We start from the raw sequence: 20,752 nt of genomic DNA on the forward strand, positions 1-20,752 counted from the left end.
AACAATCATAATATTCCATATACTCTTTCCTGGCTTGGCAGTCAAGATCAGGATTATACATTTTTTTGTTACTGGCAGTTTTGTACATCTTTTATTTACAGAAAAACGCAAGTGCTTGTTCTTTATTTTTTGTTTTATAGGTTGCGGGGGTCTGGGGTCTGGTCATAACCGAATATAGGGGATTGGATCCGATATACCGGGGTTCGAGCGCGGTACGCTCTCCTTCTCCATTTGCGGAGGCGCATAGTCTGCACTGCACAGCAGAGTATTGCCAACGCTAATAGTATTTCAATGACGTACGACAGGGAGTACCAAGTTATGAACTTGGCACACCAGGATAATGCAGTATGGCTGGTGACTGGTCCCTCGGTACTGCGGGGCAGTGAAACATTAACGGCAGAGGGGTTTGGAGTAATGGGGTCCGCGCTCCCGCGCAACCAAATGTTCAGTATAAAAATCTTGATCACGATGAAAGAAGTCCTCATGGCTGTCCTCTTTCTTTTTCTTGCTTTGTGTTCTCTGTTTTCTCCGGTCCTGGAGCTTCTGGAGTTCTGTAAAACAAGCATAGTCTCTGTAACTACCTTGGTATAATGTCCGGTATGTTAGTGTGTCTGTCCTTCTTGGGGCCAATTAAACCCTTATAATTGGTCACTATATGTGACTTCCCCCCCCATTTTTTTTTTCTCAAAACAAATGTTAGGACACGGCACACTTCCCAATGGTGAACCAGTGCTAAGTTTATCATCCAAATGTTCCTGGATGTAAATAGCATGAGGCAGCAACCCAAGGGTCGCCTAAATAAATAAAACTGTTTTGAAAGGAAAAGGTCGAATGAGGTGCGTATGGGCCGCGACGGGTAAGATTTGGATGGAGTCTCCGGGTAGGACGGCTACCAATACCGTATGTCCCCTACCCGAGCGTTTTTGACCAACGGGGGGGTCCCCAGGCAGGGCGGGTCTCACGCCGTTTCTCCACTGCCTGAGCAACCGACAAGAACGGGCAAAAATGTAGTCACCATGGTGGGGTTGCTGCTGTGATTCTCCCGTAAAATCAGATCGGGCATCTGGCACTTGAACCAGTACCAGCTGAAAAGCTTGTTCCTCCGAACAAGCGTTGGGTGCTGTGCTTCTACCATCGAATCAGAACGGGCGTCCGGTCTGCTGACGTGGTATGAGTTGGGGTTGCTCTCGTCGTTGCGGACGAGTCTGTAGGAGTTGTCGCGGTGCCAATGGCGTTTGTCAAGTTGTGTGGGAATAAAGTCGGGGTCGTCCGTGTGGGTGGGTGGTGGGTGGTGTGGTTTGTTTAAGAAAGTGATGAGGAAGGGATCACTGGAATCGAACTCGGAGTCGCTGGGTGTGGGACCAGGATAGTAGGGAGGCGTGCTGTGGCTGTTGTCAGAGTCACAGTCGCTGTCTCTGCTGCTGCAGTCTGTGGGCGTTCTGGGGCGGAGTGTAAAGTTTGTGGGTGGAGTCGGGGGCGAGTCCGTGTCTGGGCTGGATGTGGAGGGGGTTGGTGTGGTCACGTTGGCTGTGGGCGGGGTTTGGTCTGCTGCGTCAAGCATGACGTGGTGGGCGTGGTTTGACTGTGCTCCATAAGCCTTTAGCTGGTTTATGTAAAACCACGCAGTCTTACCATTTTGGTATTTGATTTTGTATACCGATGGGCTTACTTTATCCGTAATGGAGTACGGACCCGAGTATTTTGGAGACAGGAATGTGCTGGGGTTATACACAGAAAACATCACTTGCTGTCCTACATCATACTCCGTAGCATGTACTGCCTTATCAAAACAGGCCTTGCTCTGTTTCTTTTTAATGCCCAATTTAACAGTGGCTGCTAACTGAGCCGTTTTTACATTTACAAGTAATTGTTCAACGGCTTTCTCGTGGGTGAGGGCCGTAACTTCAGGGCTGGTCAGGTCTAAGCCCAACAAGTACTCTGTCCCTTTCATGGGGCGTCCGGTCATGAGAGTGTGTGGGGTGTAACCTGTGGAGGTGGAAACAGTGTTACGCAAAAACATCAGCGCAAAGGGGAGGACTGAGTCCCAAGTGGTGTTAGACCATTTTTCTGAGGGTAGTTTTTAGGGTCCGATTCATGCGCTCCACTATACCACTCAACTGTGGGTGGTACACAATGTGAAATTTTTGGGTTATGCCAAATATCGTGAGGACGTTCTGCATGACCCTGGTGTAGGAGGGAGGGTTTCTGTTATCTGGACCACTGGGAGCTCTTCCGGGGCAGGTGTGACCTGTATAAGATGGACGGGTTGCATCTAAACCGGAGAGGCATAAATATCCTGGCCGCGAGGTTTGCTAGTGTCACACGGGAGGGTTTAAACTAGTATGGCAGGGGGGTGGGCACGGGAGCAATAGGTCAGAAGGTGAGAGCATTGAGGGAGAACTAGGGAATAGGGACAGTGTGGCTCTGAGGCAGCGCAGACGGGGAGAAGTTGCTGAACACAGCGGGTCTGGTGGCCTGAAGTGCATATGTTTTAATGCAAGGAGCATTACGGGTAAGGCAGATGAACTTAGAGCTTGGATTACTACTTGGAACTATGATGTTGTTGCCATTACAGAGACCTGGTTGAGGGAAGGGCAGGATTGGCAGCTAAACGTTCCAGGATTTAGATGTTTCAGGCGGGATAGAGGGGGATGTAAAAGGGGAGGCGGAGTTGCGCTACTTGTTCAGGAGAGTATCACAGCTATACAGCGAGAGGACACCTCAGAGGGCAGTGAGGCTATATGGGTAGAGATCAGGAATAAGAAGGGTGCAGTCACAATGTTGGGGGTATACTACAGGCCTCCCAACAGCCAGCGGGAGATAGAGGAGCAGATAGGTAGACAGATTTTGGAAAAGAGTAAAAACAACAGGGTTGTGGTGATGGGAGACTTCAACTTCCCCAATATTGACTGGGACTCACTTAGTGCCAGGGGCTTAGACGGGGCAGAGTTTGTAAGGAGCATCCAGGAGGGCTTCTTAAAACAATATGTAAACAGTCCAACTAGGGAAGGGGCGGTACTGGACCTGGTATTGGGGAATGAGCCCGGCCAGGTGGTAGATGTTTCAGTAGGGGAGCATTTCGGTAACAGTGACCACAATTCAGTAAGTTTTAAAGTACTGGTGGACAAGGATAAGAGTGGTCCGAGGATGAATGTGCTAAACTGGGGGAAGGCTAATTATAACAATATTAGGCGGGAACTGAAGAACATAGATTGGGGGCGGATGTTTGAGGGCAAATCAACATCTGACATGTGGGAGGCTTTCAAGTGTCAGTTGAAAGGAATACAGGACAGGCATGTTCCTGTGAGGAAGAAAGATAAATACGGCAATTTTCGGGAACCTTGGATGACGAGTGATATTGTAGGCCTCGTCAAAAAGAAAAAGGAGGCATTTGTCAGGGCTAAAAGGCTGGGAACAGACGAAGCCTGTGTGGCATATAAGGAAAGTAGGAAGGAACTTAAGCAAGGAGTCAGGAGGGCTAGAAGGGGTCATGAAAAGTCATTGGCAAATAGGGTTAAGGAAAATCCCAAGGCTTTTTACACTTACATAAAAAGCAAGAGGGTAGCCAGGGAAAGGGTTGGCCCACTGAAGGATAGGCAAGGGAATCTATGTGTGGAGCCAGAGGAAATGGGCGAGGTACTAAATGAATACTTTGCATCAGTATTCACCAAAGAGAAGGAATTGGTAGATGTTGAGTCTGGAGAAGGGGGTGTAGATAGCCTGGGTCACATTGTGATCCAAAAAGACGAGGTGTTGGGTGTCTTAAAAAATATTAAGGTAGATAAGTCCCCAGGGCCGGATGGGATCTACCCCAGAATACTGAAGGAGGCTGGAGAGGAAATTGCTGAGGCCTTGACAGAAATCTTTGGATCCTCGCTGTCTTCAGGGGATGTCCCGGAGGACTGGAGAATAGCCAATGTTGTTCCTCTGTTTAAGAAGGGTGGCAGGGATAATCCCGGGAACTACAGGCCGGTGAGCCTTACTTCAGTGGTAGGGAAATTACTGGAGAGAATTCTTCGAGACAGGATCTACTCCCATTTGGAAGCAAATGGACGTATTAGTGAGAGGCAGCACGGTTTTGTGAAGGGGAGGTCGTGTCTCACTAACTTGATAGAGTTTTTCGAGGAGGTCACTAAGATGATTGATGCAGGTAGGGCAGTAGATGTTGTCTATATGGACTTCAGTAAGGCCTTTGACAAGGTCCCTCATGGTAGACTAGTACAAAAGGTGAAGTCACACGGGATCAGGGGTGAACTGGCAAGGTGGATACAGAACTGGCTAGGCCATAGAAGGCAGAGGGTAGCAATGGAGGGATGCTTTTCTAATTGGAGGGCTGTGACCAGTGGTGTTCCACAGGGATCAGTGCTGGGACCTTTGCTCTTTGTAGTATATATAAATGATTTGGAGGAAAATGTAACTGGTCTGATTAGTAAGTTTGCAGACGACACAAAGGTTGGTGGAATTGCGGATAGCGATGAGGACTGTCTGAGGATACAGCAGGATTTAGATTGTCTGGAGACTTGGGCGGAGAGATGGCAGATGGAGTTTAACCTGGACAAATGTGAGGTAATGCATTTTGGAAGGGCTAATGCAGGTAGGGAATATACAGTGAATGGTAGAACCCTCAAGAGTATTGAAAGTCAAAGAGATCTAGGAGTACAGGTCCACAGATCACTGAAAGGGGCTACACAGGTGGAGAAGGTAGTCAAGAAGGCATACGGCATGCTTGCCTTCATTGGCCGGGGCATTGAGTATAAGAATTGGCAAGTCATGTTGCAGCTGTATAGAACCTTAGTTAGGCCACACTTGGAGTATAGTGTTCAATTCTGGTCGCCACACTACCAGAAGGATGTGGAGGCTTTAGAGAGGGTGCAGAAGAGATTTACCAGAATGTTGCCTGGTATGGAGGGCATAAGCTATGAGGAGCGATTGAATAAACTCGGTTTGTTCTCACTGGAACGAAGGAGGTTGAGGGGCGACCTGATAGAGGTATACAAAATTATGAGGGGCATAGACAGAGTGGATAGTCAGAGGCTTTTCCCCAGGGTAGAGGGGTCAATTACTAGGGGGCATAGGTTTAAGGTGAGAGGGGCAAAGTTTAGAGTAGATGTACGAGGCAAGTTTTTTACGCAGAGGGTTGTGGGTGCCTGGAACTCACTACCGGAGGAGGTAGTGGAGGCAGGGACGATAGGGACATTTAAGGGGCATCTTGACAAATATATGAATAGGATGGGAATAGAAGGATACGGACCCAGGAAGTGTAGAAGATTGTAGTTTAGTCGGGCAGTATGGTCGGCACGGGCTTGGAGGGCCGAAGGGCCTGTTCCTGTGCTGTACATTTCTTTGTTCTTTGTTTGTTCTTTGTTTGACCCGCCCCGTAAAGTGAGAACCTTGGTCCGACTCAATACTGCGGGGAGTCCCCATCTTGTAAAGATGTGGTGGGTTAGGATCTTGGCTGTGGTTTTCGCGGTGTTGGTGCGGGCTGGAAATGCTTCCACCCACTTTGTAAAAGTGTCTATGATCACAAGTACATATTTATAGCCATTCCTGCAAGGGGGCAATGGTCCTATAAAATCGATCTGGAGGTTGGTCCAGGGGCCGTTAACGGGTCGGGTGTGGCTGAGTTGTGCCTTTTTGGCATATCTATCTGGGTTGTTCTGAGCGCAGATGAGGCAATTCTCAATGTAATGGGATACATCCTCTTTGAGATTTGGCCACCAACAAAGCTGTTTGAGGTGGGCTGTGGTGGGTTCAATTCCCTGGTGTCCATGACCATCATGGAATAAACAGATTATTTGGTTCCTATCCTGCTTAGGAACTACATAAAGGGTGTCCTTTAGCACCACACCGTCATGTGTGGTTATTGTATTTCTGTACCTTTCGTATGAGGCTGAAACTTCCCTTTCACGATCTCAGTGAGAGTGCTATCCTGCTTCTGGGCCTCTACTAGATCTTCGATCCTAGTCTGCGCGACCTGAACTGCACTGACTGGCGCACTCACTGGGGCGCTCTCGGGGGTGCTTCCAAAAGTACCCATGCCTGGATCCTGCCTTAGCCAGTGCGTCGGCTTTTACATTTCCGGGGGGGGGGGGGGAGGAACGATGGTGGCTGCGGACTTTTATAATGCCAAAGGTCTGGTCCTTGGCTTTTTGCAAAATATGGCGGAGTAATGGGGCTGAGGGGAGGGGTTTCCTTACCTCTTGTTTCCCAGAGGGGCAGAAATTCAGTGAGGCTGTTGCACACGTATAGACTGTCTGAATATATGTCTGCTGGGCTGGGGAAGGAATCTGGGTGCTCTACAATGTAGGCGATGGCCGCAAGCTCTGCTGCCTGCGTGCCTAAGTGCCCGGGTAATTTTAATGCGATTTCCTCCAGGGCGCGTCCCTGCGCGTCCTCCACATAAATCCCACAACCTGTTATGCGTTGCCCATCCAGGACTGTGGAAGATCCATCCACATAAATCTTAATGGGGTCACACGTGTCCGGGTGAGGGGGGTTCTGAGATGGAGTGGCTAGTTTTCTGGGGGGTGTTTTCGCGATAAAGGGGCCTGTATTATGGTGGGGCGAGATGATTTCACACTCATGGGGGGTTCCAGGGTACTGTAGATTGTCCGCTAAGTATGTGTGTGTTTTGGTCCGTTTGACTGTGATGTCCCGTCCTTGCAAGAGCAGGGTCCACCTAGCAGCGTGTATTTGGCTGACGGTACCGTCTTTAAGTCGTCCGTCTAGTAAAAGTTGGGTGGGGGTGTGCTCGGTCAAAATGGTGATGGGGTTCAGTCCGGTAATGTATGAGAAGTACTGGACTGCCCAGAAAACTGCGAGCAGGTGCCTCTCACAGGCTGAGAATCCCTGCTCCACAGCATCTAAAATTCGGGAGGCATAAGCCACGGGTCTTAACTGGTCGTGCCGTTCCTGCAGGAGCACGGCTGAAAGGGTGCGGTCTGTGGTCGCTACCTCTATTGCGTAAGGGGAAAGCGGGTCGGGAACCTGTAGTGCGGGGGCTGCTATGAGCGCCTGTTTTAATGATTCCACAGCATCCGTATGCTGCGGAAGCCATTCCCAGGGGGCTCCTTTCTTTAGGAGGTCTGAGAGGGGCGCTGCCTTGCTGGTGAAACCGTCAATGTGGTTTTGGCAGTAGCCAACCAGTCCTAAAAACGACCGGAGGGCTGAAATGTGTTGGGGAAGGGGCAATTTAGCGATCGAGTCAATTCTTTTGTGCTCGATCTCGCGTTTGCCGTGTGTGATAATAGTACCCAAATATACCACTTTCTCTTCCAATATCTGGGCCTTTTTGGGGTTTACTTTACAGCCAATGGAATGTAGTAATTCCAGGAGTTCGGACAGAAGCTCAATGTGCTCTTCCTTGGTGTCTGTCTGCAGTAGTAGATTGTCTACATACTGTACCAGACATTCGGGGCGAGAAAATTTCACTAGTCCATTTGCCAGCTGTCGGTGGAAAATGGAGGGGGAGTTGTGGAAGCCTTGTGGCAGGCATGTCCACGTGTACTGCTGTGCTCGGAAAGTGAAGGCAAATTTATACTGGCACGCCTTTGCCAATGGAATGGACCAGAACCCATTACTGACGTCCAAAACTGTGAAATATCGGGCATGGAGTCCCTGTTTGAGCATGGTCTCGGGACTTGTTGCAACAGTGGAGGCTGCTGCGGGGGTGACTTTATTGAGTTCCCGATAATCAATGGTCAAGCGCCATGATCCGTCGGGCTTTCTCACTGGCCAAATCGGGGCATTATTAGTTGAGGCTACCGGTCTTAGGATGCCCTGCTCTAATAAACTTTCTATAAGCTTGAGGATTTCTCCCTCTGCTTCTAGGGGGAATCCGTACTGCTTTTGGGGTCTAGGGTCCGGTCCTGTTATTTGTACGAAACCAGTCATCCGTCCACAGTCGTGCTTGTGGGTCGCGAATGCTGCCCTGTTCTTTTGCAGGACTGCCCTAACCTGTCGGTCCGTGCTGAGTGTGGTGGGGTTGAACCAAAACTCGCCCACTGCGCTAATTTTGTTCATATAGTCCCCTATGGTGAGCGTTGCGGGGGCTCTAGCAGACTTCGCCATCTTCCAGACACACTGGTTGACTGGATCGAAAGATAGGTGGTGGGAATTCATGAAGTCGATCCCTAAAATGTGCTTTGCTGTTGGGGGCAGGTCGACTAACACTACGGGGTGTTTTGTGTTAATGGTTCCGAGTTGGATGGGTACAGGGGTTGTGATGTGTCCCTGCTGTGAGTGGCCTGTAAAGCCGCTGAGGGTGATAGTGGCTGTGGTGGGCCACGTGCCCTTACCAGGGGTGGAGGAATTTAAGGTGGTGCGGGACCCCCCTGTGTCCCAGAGAAGCTCGATCGGCTGTCCCCTAACTTTCGCTGCGACTACGGGTCGTCCTGACCTATCCCAAAGGGGATCGCAGACGCAACTGGGGGAGCCTGTACACCGTCAGTCCGTTCCGGTCAAGTCCATCTGATCCGAACGGGCGCTAACGCTATGTATGGGCTCTGCCTTTTTCTTATTGATAGTGCCCGTCTGTTGGGCTCTCTGTGGCTTTTTAGGGCCATTGCAATCTTTGGCAAAATGTCCCAATTGTCAGCAATTGTAGCATTCTTGCGGTTTTGCTGGGGGGCTGCTCTTTCCTCGTTTTCCCAGGCGGGGTTGTGGAGAGTGGTTCTTACTGCCTGCACGTCTGCGGCGGCTTGTTTTTCCTCAGGGGTTCCAGCGGCGGGTTTATTGTGAGCCGACTGTTCCCAAACGCGGGACAATCTTTTGACCACCCACTTCTCATTATGAGCCTCCTCCGGGGGTCATTATACTACAGGCATTCTGTCCTGCTTCCGTGGCATGGGAGATAAGGGTGCGGGTCCATTTGGCCATATTGTCTGCATATTGGACAAATGGGCACGGTCTACGTTTCCGAAAACGGCCTCAAAGTGAATCCACAATGTCCTGCGAACGCTGTGGGGTGTTCAGACTTTTTCTGTCTGCACTTATTTAGGCCATCTACGGGGTCGCCCCGGTTATACCCGATCGCATCCAGGATCGCGGTATGCATTTCTACAAGGGTGCCTCCTCCTACGTTCTGTGGGTCGTGAAGGGCTGCTGCGACCTATGGGTCTAAGCTGAGGACCGTGAGCTTTACCTGCTCTTACTCATCCAGGCCGTACAAGGTCGCCTGGTGTTTGACGGTGGCAAAGAAATGGTGTGGGTCTGAAGCGGGGAGGAACGGTGTGATTTTAGCACACACGTCCTGTAATTGGGACACTGTGAGGGGGGTGGAATATAAGACTTCCGCCTCGTCTGCTGTGGCGGTGCGGTGGGTTGTTACAGGGTTCATGGGAGCCTGTACTACCTGCTGTGTGGGGGGTGGGGGTGCTTTTCTCCTTTGGGGCTTTCCCTGCGCACATGTTCCCTGAACATATCTCTGTGCTGTCTCCTGCAATTCTTTCCAATCAGGGTCGTCTTCCTGTTCTAAACTTTTCCCAAAGGTGTCTTCGAATCCCTTTTGGACAGAAAACATTGATTGCAGGTCTGCAATTTGCTTTCGGCACTTCGCATGGTCTAAGGTACTCTGCCTTTGTTCCGTGGTTGCAGCGTGGAGCGCTCTCAAGGCTGCCTTGAGATCACTACATTGCTTCTGTAGTGTCTCCACCTGCTTCTCTGTCTCTTTCTTAACCAGGACGGCACGCTGCGTGTCCTGATAAGCCTTCTCATACTGGGATTGAAAACTGCTTAAATGCACCAGACAAGACTGGTGACCCCGTTTGGCGTCAGCCACCTCTTCGTCCTTGGCTTCTAACTGCCTTTTCAATTCAAGGTTCTCTTTTTCCATCTCGCATACATCGATTTTACTCATTCAATGTATGCCTTCTATTTATTTTCGGAGCGTCCTGACGACCTCCTCTGTGCCTCGCAATTGTGCCATGCAGGACACGATTGCCATCGGCTTGCACGCTTTTGCTAAGCTTTTCTTATGAATTTCACTCATGTTCTCCCACCAAGTATGCCCTATACTTCCGGGACCTGAGTCGTCATTATTACAGACACCACTCCACACGGGCCATCCTTTGCCCTGTAGAAATTTCCAAATTTCCACTTCCCAAATGGGACACTGTCCCACTTTAGTGCTGCTGATCGGTGCGACCGCAAATTCTTCGGGGTTCATGAGGCATTGCATTGCCTGCATGGCCATCTCGCTTATCTGCTTGCTACTTTCAAATTTGGAACAGGGGGCTAAGGTGGTGTCGTAGATGCGGGTACGGCTTGCGCAAATTTCCGAAAATACCGACTTCCGACAGTTTTGACGCAACAAAAATCTATCAGTTTTACCTTATAACCCTGTTAGTTACACATGCATACACACACTTCCAAATTGTGAATTATTAACCAGAACTGCTTGAACACTTGTGGGTCTTTTTTTTTGTTTCCGATTGGATTCTATTCAAATTTCTGGAGTTCTCCCGGAGTGGTTTTCCACTTCTATGTCGGGTCCCGGCGGAGTCGCCAATTATGTTGCTCTTTTTAGCCTTAGTTTTATTAGCTCTGATTATGTCACCTTTGCTCACGAGTCGCCAGGTATCTTTCTGATACCGCCACGTGGTTCAAGCTCGAGTTATGATTAATAAGTCAGCACACCGCTTAGTAAGATTGAAATCAACAGTCATTTATTATGTACAGCAATCGATACTTACACAATAATCCTACTATCTATATCAAAACCTACCACTACTGGCCAATACTTAACTTTAGGAGATGGCCCACCAGGTCAGGGAAACAAATAGTTTATCGAATTGGATCTGGCCTGCGGGATTCAAAAGGCTGATACGGGTCGATGGCTAGGAATCTCTATCGGGTAGCGATTGCCGGAGTCAGACTTACGGTTCTTTGTTGAAGGTTCTTGCGAAGGTTGCGAGCAGGTGAAGAAGGGAGAGAGAGAGAGAGATCTGAACTTGGCCCCTCACTTTATAGGGCCCAGGGGCTTCCCGCCTCTCGGGGCGGCCCTTGACCCTGAGTCCCAAGTGATTGGACTTGTTCCCAATCACTGGGTTCAATATGCTCCAATAATGGGGCGATTCCTCGATCGGGGGGGTGGTTGTTCACCTGTCTTTGTTTCGGCCACTGCAGGCGCCGACAGGTCTGGCCCGGCATTCAATTGCTAATATGTTGCAATTGTTCCCGGGGATAGCCGATTAAACTGCAGATGTCTGGGTTGATGTGCTGCTTGAGTCTTGAGTATCGGTCTGGGCCGACTTCCCCAGAGCCGAATACGCTATTCTGTCTGCAGCTGTCCGTTTGTGTCCTGTTGGCTGCTTTTCCCATCAGCCTTTTCGGTTAGCCATTTTAAATCGGGTTTTGGCCAAATTAATAGGGAATCAGCCATTTTAGACCTTTTCCAACGTCTTGATATCCATCCTGAAGTATGATCCCAGAACTGGACACAATGCTCAGTTTGAGGTTTCTAAAGGGACTGGTCACCCTTTAAATAGAACTAAAGGATCTTTAACATCCACATGAGTCGCAGAACTGGTAAACTGGATCCTGACTTAATAAAAGCAAAATACCACAGATGCTGAGAATCTGAAATAAAAAACAGAAAATGTCTGGCAGCATCTGCGGAGAGAAACACAGCTAAAGTTCGGATCTAAATGGTCTTTAGCAGAATTGTCGTACGAGGAGAGATTGGGTTGACGGGGCCAGCATTCACTGGAATTTAGAAGAATGAGAGGGGACCTAATTGAAACATATATAATTCTGATAGGACTGAACACACTGGATGCAGGGATGTTGTTCCTCTGGCTGAGCAAGGGAGGGGCGGGGTCTAGAACAGGGCTTTTCAAAGCTCGGGTCCCGATCCACAGGTGGATCACGGGCGGGTGTTGGGACGGTTGCGGCGTTCCCAATCACGAGAGAAGCGCCCATTGGCCGTGATTGGCTTTTAAATTGAGAATACCAACTGCGAACGGCTTTTAAATAGCACAATGCAGTATTCCGGCCAGAAGCGGCAGCAGAGAGCAGGTCACCCCCCTGGCATGTACACTGATGTCATACGCCCTGTACATCCGTGATTTTGGCATGCAATCATGGAGGAAAGATTCCTCCATTTTCTCGCTGTGAGCCAGCAAGCAGCAGGACTGTGAAGAACTGAAGATGGATTGTTGTAAAGAAAGAAAAAAGGAAACTGGGAACAAAGCAGTATAGAGATGATGTCTTGAGGTATGGCTTTGTTAATTGTGCCAATGCAAATCAGGCTGCAAAGCCCATGTGTGTTATAATGCAAGGAGGTACTGTCATGTGAGAGTACCTTTAAGAAATGGGTGTTTATTAATGGGTGTGTATATAAATATCTGTAGTGAGAGTACCTTTAAGAAATGGGTGTTTTTATAGAATAACTGTAGTGGGTGTACCTTTAAGAAATGGGTGATGTCAGAGAGTGGGTGGAGCTGGGCTGTCTGTCAGCTTTTTACTTTCGCTTTAGGCTTTTTGCTGCAGGGTGGGTTTGGCTTCATTTTAGTTTTGGAGAAGCTGCAATCACAGCAGGATGTGTGTGAATCTCTGCAAGCTTATGAGTGTCCATTTGCTGATTTCAACATGGTAACTGTTCTCAGTAGTGAAGTTAAGCCTGATGTCTTTCTGTAAAAAGGTGTTTTTAAGTCTTACGGATGTTAAAAGGAAAGTAAGAATTACTTAGTGTTGTATTCTTTGGGGGGTTGTATTTGAATTAATGGTTGCTAAGATGTTCACTGTATGTTTTAAAAAGGTTAACTTGAGTTCATAGAATAAACATTGTTTTGCTTTAAAAAATACTTTTCCATTTCTGCTGTACCACACCTGTAGAGTGGGCCGTGTGCTCCCCACACCACAATCTAGTAAAAGTTGTGGGTCAGGTGAACTCAATGAAACACTTTGGGATTCTCTAAACCCTGGCCCATAACAGTACTGGCAAATGAAAGTTTAAAACCCTCAAAACATCAAAGGCATTTGAAGACTAAAGCATGGCGAGTTCGAGAACAAACTTTTTGATTTTTTTTCGAAGGATGCAGCGAGAACTTAAATCATCAGCTGAAGTCCTTAGCAGAAATGTAACATTAAATGACAAAGCAAGTGACATTGTGACGACCAAGCAGGCTCTCCTGACACATTAAAGGTAAGTGAAAATCGCGTGGCGCGAAGGTCGGCCGGCGTGGGCCGCGGGGGTCGGCCGGCGGGTCGAGAGAGGTTGAGAGGGTCGACCGGCGTAATTCGTGAAGGTTGGCTGGTTGGTAAAAGTGGGTCCCAGGAATAAAAGTTTGAAAAACACTGTTCTAGAACATGAAGTCACTGAATATATTTAAGAAGGAAATAGAGAGACTTCTAGGCCTGGTCTTCGAGTCCTGTCGATGGCACACCCGCACCACAGGTTTCCCAGCGGTGAGGGGTGCATTCAACAGGGAACCCCATTGACAACGGCAGGACCAGAACATCCTACTGCCAACCAATAATGAGCTGCCTCTGCGGAAAATCTAGTCCATGGACTTTAAAGACATCAAGGGGTATGGGTCGAGCGGGGGAGTATAGCATTGAGATAGATGATCAGTTATGATCATTTTGAATGGTATAGCAGGCTCAAAGGATCAAATAATTTACTCATACTCCTATTTTCTAAACTTCTACAAGGTGCCACATTAAAGATTACCACACAAAATTAAAACTCATGGTGTAGGGGGCATAGATATTAGCACGGATTTTGGTTAGCTAACAGGTAGCTGAAAGTAGGGATAAATTGGTTATTTTTAGGTTGGCAAGCTGTAATTAGTTGAGTGTCACGGGATCTGTGCTGGGGCCTCAACCACTGTAATCTAAATCAATGACTTGGATGAAGAGACTGAATGCATGGTAGCCAAACTTGCTGATGACACAAATACAATACGATAGATAGGCCGGATCTTGAATAACGACGAGTCAGAAAACAGGAGGGAGATCGGGAACCTAGTGGAGTGGTGCAACAACACCAATCTGTCCCTTAATGCCAGCAAAACGAAAGAGTTGGTGGTTGATTTCACAAAGCAAAGTACTGTACACACCCCTCTCTGCATCAATGGTGGCGAGGTGGAGATGGCTGACAGCTTCAAATTCCTAGGTGTGCACATCACCAACAATCTGTCCTGGTCCACCCACGTCGACGCTACCACCAAGAAAGCACAACAGCGCCTATACGTCCTCAGGAAACTAAGGAAATTTGGCATGTCCATGTTAACTCTTACCAACTTTTACAGATGCACCATAGAAAGCATCCTATCGGGCTGCATCACAGCCTGGTATGGCAACTGCTCAGCCCAGGACCGCAAGAAACTTCAGAGAGTCGTGAACACCGCCCAGTCCATCACACAAACCTGCCTCCCATCCATTGACTGCATCTACACCTCCCGCTGCCAGGGGAAAGCGGGCAGCATAATCAAAGACCCCTCCCACCCGGCTTACTCACTCTTCCAACGGGCAGGAGATACAAAAGTCTGATAACATGCACGAACAGATTCAAAAACAGCTTCTTCCCCGCTGTTACCAGACTCCTAAGCGACCCTCTTACGGACTGACCTGATTAATAGTACATCCCTGTGTCCTTCACCTGATGCCGGTGTTATGTAGTTGTGTACCTTGTGTTGCCCTATTATGTATTTTCTTTTTATTTTCATTTCTTTTCATGTATTTAATGATCTGTCGAGCTGCTCACAGAAAAATATTTTTCACTGTTCCTTGGTACACGTGACAAAAAACAAATCCAATCCAATCCTATAAAAGTTGTCAAGAGGAGTTGAGAGAGTGGACAAAGAGATGTTGGAAGGTGAAATGAAATGAAATGAAAATCGCTTATTGTCACAAGTAGGCTTCAAATGAACTAACTGTGAAAAGCCCCTAGTCGCCACATTCCGGCGCCTGTTTGGGGAGGCTGATACGGGAATCGAACTGTGCTGCTGGCCTGCCTTGGTCTGCTTTAAAAGCCAGTGATTTAGCCCAGTGTGCTAAACCAGCCCAGGTTAAGTGAGAGGACAAAAAAACTGAAGATGGAGAACCATGTAGGAAAATGTGAACTTGTCCACTTTATAATAATAATAATCTTTATGGTCACAAGCAGGCTTACACTAACACTGCAATGAAGTCACTGTGAAAATCCCGTAGTCGCCACATTCCGGTGCCGGTTCGGGTACACAGAGGGAGAATTCAGAATGTCCAAATTACCTAACAGCACATCTTTCGGGACTTGTGGGAGGAAACCGGAGCACCCGGAAGAAATTCACGCAGACACGGGGAGAAGGTGCAGACTCCACACAGACAGTGACTCAAGCCGGGAATCGAACCTGGGACCCTGGAGCTGTGAAGCAACAGTGCTAACCACTGTGCTACCTGCCACCCCAGCTTGGTGGAGGCTGTTGGTCTTCTTTCGCCATTGGAGGCTGGTCCTCTTTGTCATATTTCCCGTACTGATCGCCGCTGCCACTGCTGCTGGTCCTCCAACCCCCTCTGGGGAACAGGATATCCCGTCTCTCATCGACGGCGTCGAGAAGCTTGGTCAGGTCGACATCACCAAAGCGAGGAGCACTGCCATGCTGGTGTGTTGACTGGGAGTGAGTGGTGAGGGAGCGCTTAAAAGCAGCTCCCTTATAGAGGACAAGTGTATGAGGTGTGCGGGAGGGCCAGCAAACCATGTCCATATGTTTTGGGCATGCCCGAAGCTTAAGGGATACTGGCAGGGAATTGCGGAGGTCATATCCACGGTACTAAAAACAAGGGTGGCGCCGAGTCCAGAGGTGGCGATTTTCAGAGTGTCGGAAGACCCGGGAGCCCAGGGGGCGAGAGAGACTGACGTTTTGGCCTTTGCCTCCTTGGCAGCCCGGAGGCGGACCTTATTAGCGTGGAGCGACTCGAAGCCCCAAAATCAGGAGTTTGGGTTAGTGACATGGTTTCTCAGACTTGGGAAAATTAAGTTCGCTCTGAGAGGATCAACGTTAGGGTTCGTCCGGAGGTGACAGCCGTTTATCGACTTCTTCGGAGAAATCTAAACTGTCAGCAGATTCGATAAGAGGCGGGGGGGTTAGGGGGTAGGGGTGAGTTAGGCTATTTTGTGTTTAGAGTAGGCGGGAACAAGGGGAGATTTAGGGGTGTGTTATGCACTGAACTATGTGTACATTTCTATTTGTATTGTTCTAAAATCATAAATGCCTTAATAAAATGTTTTTTAAAAAAGCAGCTCCCTCTAGTTAGTGGCGAGACGCTGAGGCACGAGTCTGCCGAATCAGAAGGCAAGACAGTCAGTAATGGCGAGAAGCTCGTCGGGCTCATTTCTGGCACTAAGTGTCGTTAAATACGGGCTGCGATCTTGCCACCGCAACCGTCGAGAAATACCCCAGCAATCACACCCAAATTGACACAGAAATGTATCCATTAAATCGTGCCCCCTGTCTCCTGTATGTGCTTACCTAAAAAAATTCAAATTGATCTTCAATACTTGTGAACAACACTTTGGGGAATCAATTAGCACCTTGATGAGGTGCTGCGGGGCATATCCCAGTCTCAGGTGGGCATTGCCGAGATGCTGCAGGGCATGTTTAAGTCACTGAGGAGCGTCACCAAGGACGTCGACACCACGCTGTCATTCGGGAGCCGCCAGGGCTGACAAAGTCAGATGATGCAGGGGCAGCTGGGTCCTTTCTGAGGTGACCCCCAGGGCCCTATGGGCACCAACCGGGAGGAGGGGCACTGGGTGTCGACCCGGAGCCATCCTACAGAGTGGCGATGGTGGCCATTAGCACACTGGATTCTACCCCCGTCAACGGCGTGTCCCGCAGTCAGCACCTGGTACATTGTGGCACGGTGAGGCATGTGACGCTGGCAAGTGCGCCGGGGCCCTCTGGCCCCAGAGCCCCCAGAGGATGCCCGCTAGGGGATTCGTAGGCCAAGGGATGCAGTAGGCAGAAGGTGTCTCCATCTCAGATGTGCATCCTTGGAACACACCTGGACGCAGCGGTAGAGCACGGGCAGCCAAGCACGTCAAGGGTCATTGTGAGGGCACTGCGGGGTGGGGGGTAATGGGGAGGGTGTGTTGGGGGCGAAGGCTGGGAGGTGTATCTGGGAGTGGGGCAGTTGGGACACTTCTGTTAATGATTAAAATCTGTTGACCTCAACCAATATGACGCCTCTGGCACTTTCCTCCGCACTGCGGGCCGAGCACCAATCCCATGCCCCATCTCCCTGGACATGGAGGCCCTGGAGTCCTCCCTCTCTGCCACCCCCCCCCCCCTCGCCCCGGCATATCACATGCAGGTGGTGGGTGTGAGCGAGCACTCAGCAGACAGGCAGGGGTCAGACTATGGCATTGAATAAGGAGCACCAGTTCTCAGCTCTCCGCGGGTTATCATCACCCCCCCCCCCACCCTGCCCTCGACCGTGACGGTCAGTGCTGACACAGTCCCATCACTCTGGAGTGATATTACACAGACCGAGGGAGGATGGGAAATGGGGAGGGAAGGATGGTAAAAGGGTGGAAGGTGAAAGATAGAGGGATGGGCGAGGGGGCGGTTGGGAAAGGGGGCATGATGGACACGGCCACGTCCTATGCGAAGGAGGCGGGAATGTGAGCACCCCAGGCCCTCAGAGTTTGCCAGACCCTTGCCACTCCCATCCCCCATCCTCTGGCTGGTTCTGCAGGTCTTCCCCATACTCGTCCTGCCCGTCCTGGTCTGGCACCTCCTCGTACTCATCCTCGGAGGTGGCCACGTGTTCCTCCCCCTCCATCTCCAACCCGCTGCAAGTTGTGGAGGACACAGCAGACCACCACAACGCGGACGACCCTATGGGGGATGTACTGCAGAACACCACCAGAGCGGTCAAGGCATCGGAAACACATTTTGAGGAGTCCGATGCACCTCCCAATGACAGACCAGGTGGCCGCATAGGTCTCGTTGTATCAGGTCTCCGCATCGGTCAATGGTGTCATCAGCCTAGTCCTAAGTGGATACCCCTTATCCTTCAAGAGCCAACTGGCCACCTTGGTGGAGTCCTCTAAGGGGCCAGGGATGTCCAACTGCCCCAGAATGCAGCTCTTGTGCACACTCCCTGGGAAACATGCACACACATGCATACTCCTCATGTGGTGGTCACATACAAGATGGATGTTCAGGAAGCAGAGCACCTTCCTGACGTCGGACACGCCCAGATTGCCACCGCGCGCTAGGCACATGCTTGCCATTTATTAGCCCCTGGGCCTGGGGCATCCTGGCGATGGCGGAGAATCCTGCTGCCCGGGCATCTTGTTGGGCATGGTCCATGTCAAAGTTATATAGTGTTTTGCCCGGGCAAACAGGGCATCGTTCTACATAGTAACTGCTACTTGGCACGCCTACCCACAGGAATCCACTCGGGAGGTGTGAGGTGCTCACCTATGATTGCCAATTCCCAATTAGCCTTCAGCCGCAATGCCCGAGGCCTCCATGGTCAGTGGGAGTTATGGATGGTTGGTGGGGCAGGCGTAACCCCCCGGAACAGACCAATGCAGTCCAGGTGTTGGCATGGTGGACCCACGAGCGCTGAGGCACCCACCCCCACCACTGCCCCCTCCCCCAACCGAGGCCATGGGCGGCCAACCCCCCCCCCCGCTCCGCACTCCCCTTCCCCCACCGATGACGGTCCACCCTGACCGAGGCTGAGCCCCCGGGGATTCCCCCCCAGTCCCCTCTGACCACTGCAGTAGCAACCTCAGTACCCTGGGCTCATTGCCAGGGAGCGAAAATGGCTACTCACCTCCTCAGATCCTCGCAGCAGCCCTTCCGCCAGCTTCACATTTTTAAAAAGGAGTACTAATCGGTGTCTGCGTAACCACTTGCTGGGGGGCCGTTAGATCACGGGAGACCGTTAGATAGGAGGTCGCTCCCTTTAATTGTATGGAGATTGGGATTAAATAATGATTATTGGTTTCTCACCATGTTATGCCGGGTTTCTGATTTTGCAAACGGGAATGGGCCAGTTAGATTGCAAACAGATTGGCGCCCGGCACGGTTGTTGTTTTTGGCCTCTCCCATGAATAAACAGCCTTGTTGCGCTCTCACTTAAGCCGTTAAATTGCGCCCCATCCATCTGTTTTTCCAGCAATCCCTGGATAACAATCGTTTGTGAGAATCTGGCTAGCAATTTTCCCCACCTCACCACACGCACCCACCCCCCCCACAAAAACTCAAGACATCTCCAACCTACTACAATCCCATGTGAGACTGACTGAGTCCAACGATGAAACTTGTTCCTTCCTGATCTAAACTTGTTCCTTCCTGATCAGACAATGAAGCAGTCCATGTCCAAATGCACCAAGACCTGGACAATATCCATGCTTGGGCTGACAAGTGGCAAGTTACATTCACACCACACAAGTCCCAGGTAATAACCATCTCCTACAAGAGAGGATCTGACCATTGCACCTTGACATTCAATGGCATTACCATCACCGAATCCCCCAGTCAACATCCTGGGGGTTCCCATTGATCAGAAACTGAACTGGACCCAGCCATATTAATACTATGGGCAGGTGAAAGGCTAGGATTCCTATGGCAAGTAACTCACCTCCTGACCCCCCAAAGCCTGTCCACCATCTACAAGGCACAAGTCAGGAGTATAATAGAATACTCTCCACTTGCCTGGATGAGTGCAGCTCCATCAACACTCAAGAAGCTCAACATCATCCAGGACAAAGCAGGCAGCTGGATTGCTCCCCCTTCCACAAACATTCAAACCCTCCACACCATCGACCAGTGGCAGCCGTGTGTACCATCTACAAGATGCACTGCAGTAACTCACCAAGGTTCCCCAGACAGCATCTTCCAAACTCTTGACCATCTAGAAGGACAAGAGCAGCATATACCTGGGTGCCCCACCACCTGGAGGTTCCCTCCAAGTCACTCACCACCCTGACTTGGAAATAAAATGGCGTTCCTTCGATGTCGCTGGGGCAAAATCCTGGAGCTCCCTCCCTAACAGCACAGTGGGTGTCCTTACATCTCAGGGATTGCAGTGGTTCAAGAAGGCAACTCACCACCACCTTCTGAAGGGCAACTAGGGATGGGCAATAAATGCTGGCCTAACCAGCGACACCCACATCCCGTAAATGAATTTTAAAAATCTTGAGTTCCATATTTAGTTAAATATTCCCATCAATCAGCAAAATTAAACAGCTGCTGAAACATTATAGAATCTTAAGGAGGTGATAATGACTGATAATTGGATGTCCAGTAACATCAGTCACAACTTGACTAATCTAATTACAATCAAGATGTTTCACCTCATGGTTTCGGCATGATTTTGGCTTTCTTTGATATCTGTGAAGTTGCTTTCGTTTTCAGTCAAAATAGTTGACAGGGTGAAATTGCTTTTAAAACTGATTTTGTTTTTTTATCTTTTTCAATTGCAGGATCTGTGCATTGCTGGCAAAGCCAGCATTTATTGCCCATCTCTAATTGTCGTCGTCATGTTTTTGAAGCACACCCGAGTGGCACTCTTGGGCCATTTCAGAGGGCAGTTAAAAGTCAACCACATTGCTGTGAGTTTGGGTTCATGTGTAGGTCAGACCGCTTTAGGACGGCAGATTTTCTTCCCTGAAAGACAGCAGTAAACAATCTGGTTGTTTTAGGGGACGGAATATTATTCCTTCCCCCGTGATGTGTTTGTGGGGAGGGGGGTGGGTGACATTTAATCAGGCGGGTATTTAAGTCCAAGGCACAATAGTTGATCAAGGAAA

General features: G+C 49.7%; 1 long non-coding RNA gene across 2 annotated transcripts in view; it reads left to right on the forward strand.

The window, feature by feature from the left end:
- Nucleotides 1-20,752, forward strand: part of LOC140405534 (uncharacterized) — a 116,877-nt gene that overhangs the window by 86,453 nt on the left and 9,672 nt on the right. The window contains exons 1-2 of one of the 2 annotated variants that reach the window (XR_011938634.1): nt 13,031-13,144; nt 20,426-20,554. This is a non-coding gene — a long non-coding RNA (uncharacterized lncRNA). Of the gene's footprint in view, nt 1-13,030; nt 13,145-20,425; nt 20,555-20,752 lie in introns of those variants that run through there. The other variant, XR_011938633.1, reaches the window with a different exon arrangement.

The sequence above is a fragment of the Scyliorhinus torazame genome, chromosome 2 (assembly GCF_047496885.1).
Source record: "Scyliorhinus torazame isolate Kashiwa2021f chromosome 2, sScyTor2.1, whole genome shotgun sequence".
Taxonomy (NCBI): Eukaryota; Metazoa; Chordata; class Chondrichthyes; order Carcharhiniformes; family Scyliorhinidae; genus Scyliorhinus; species Scyliorhinus torazame.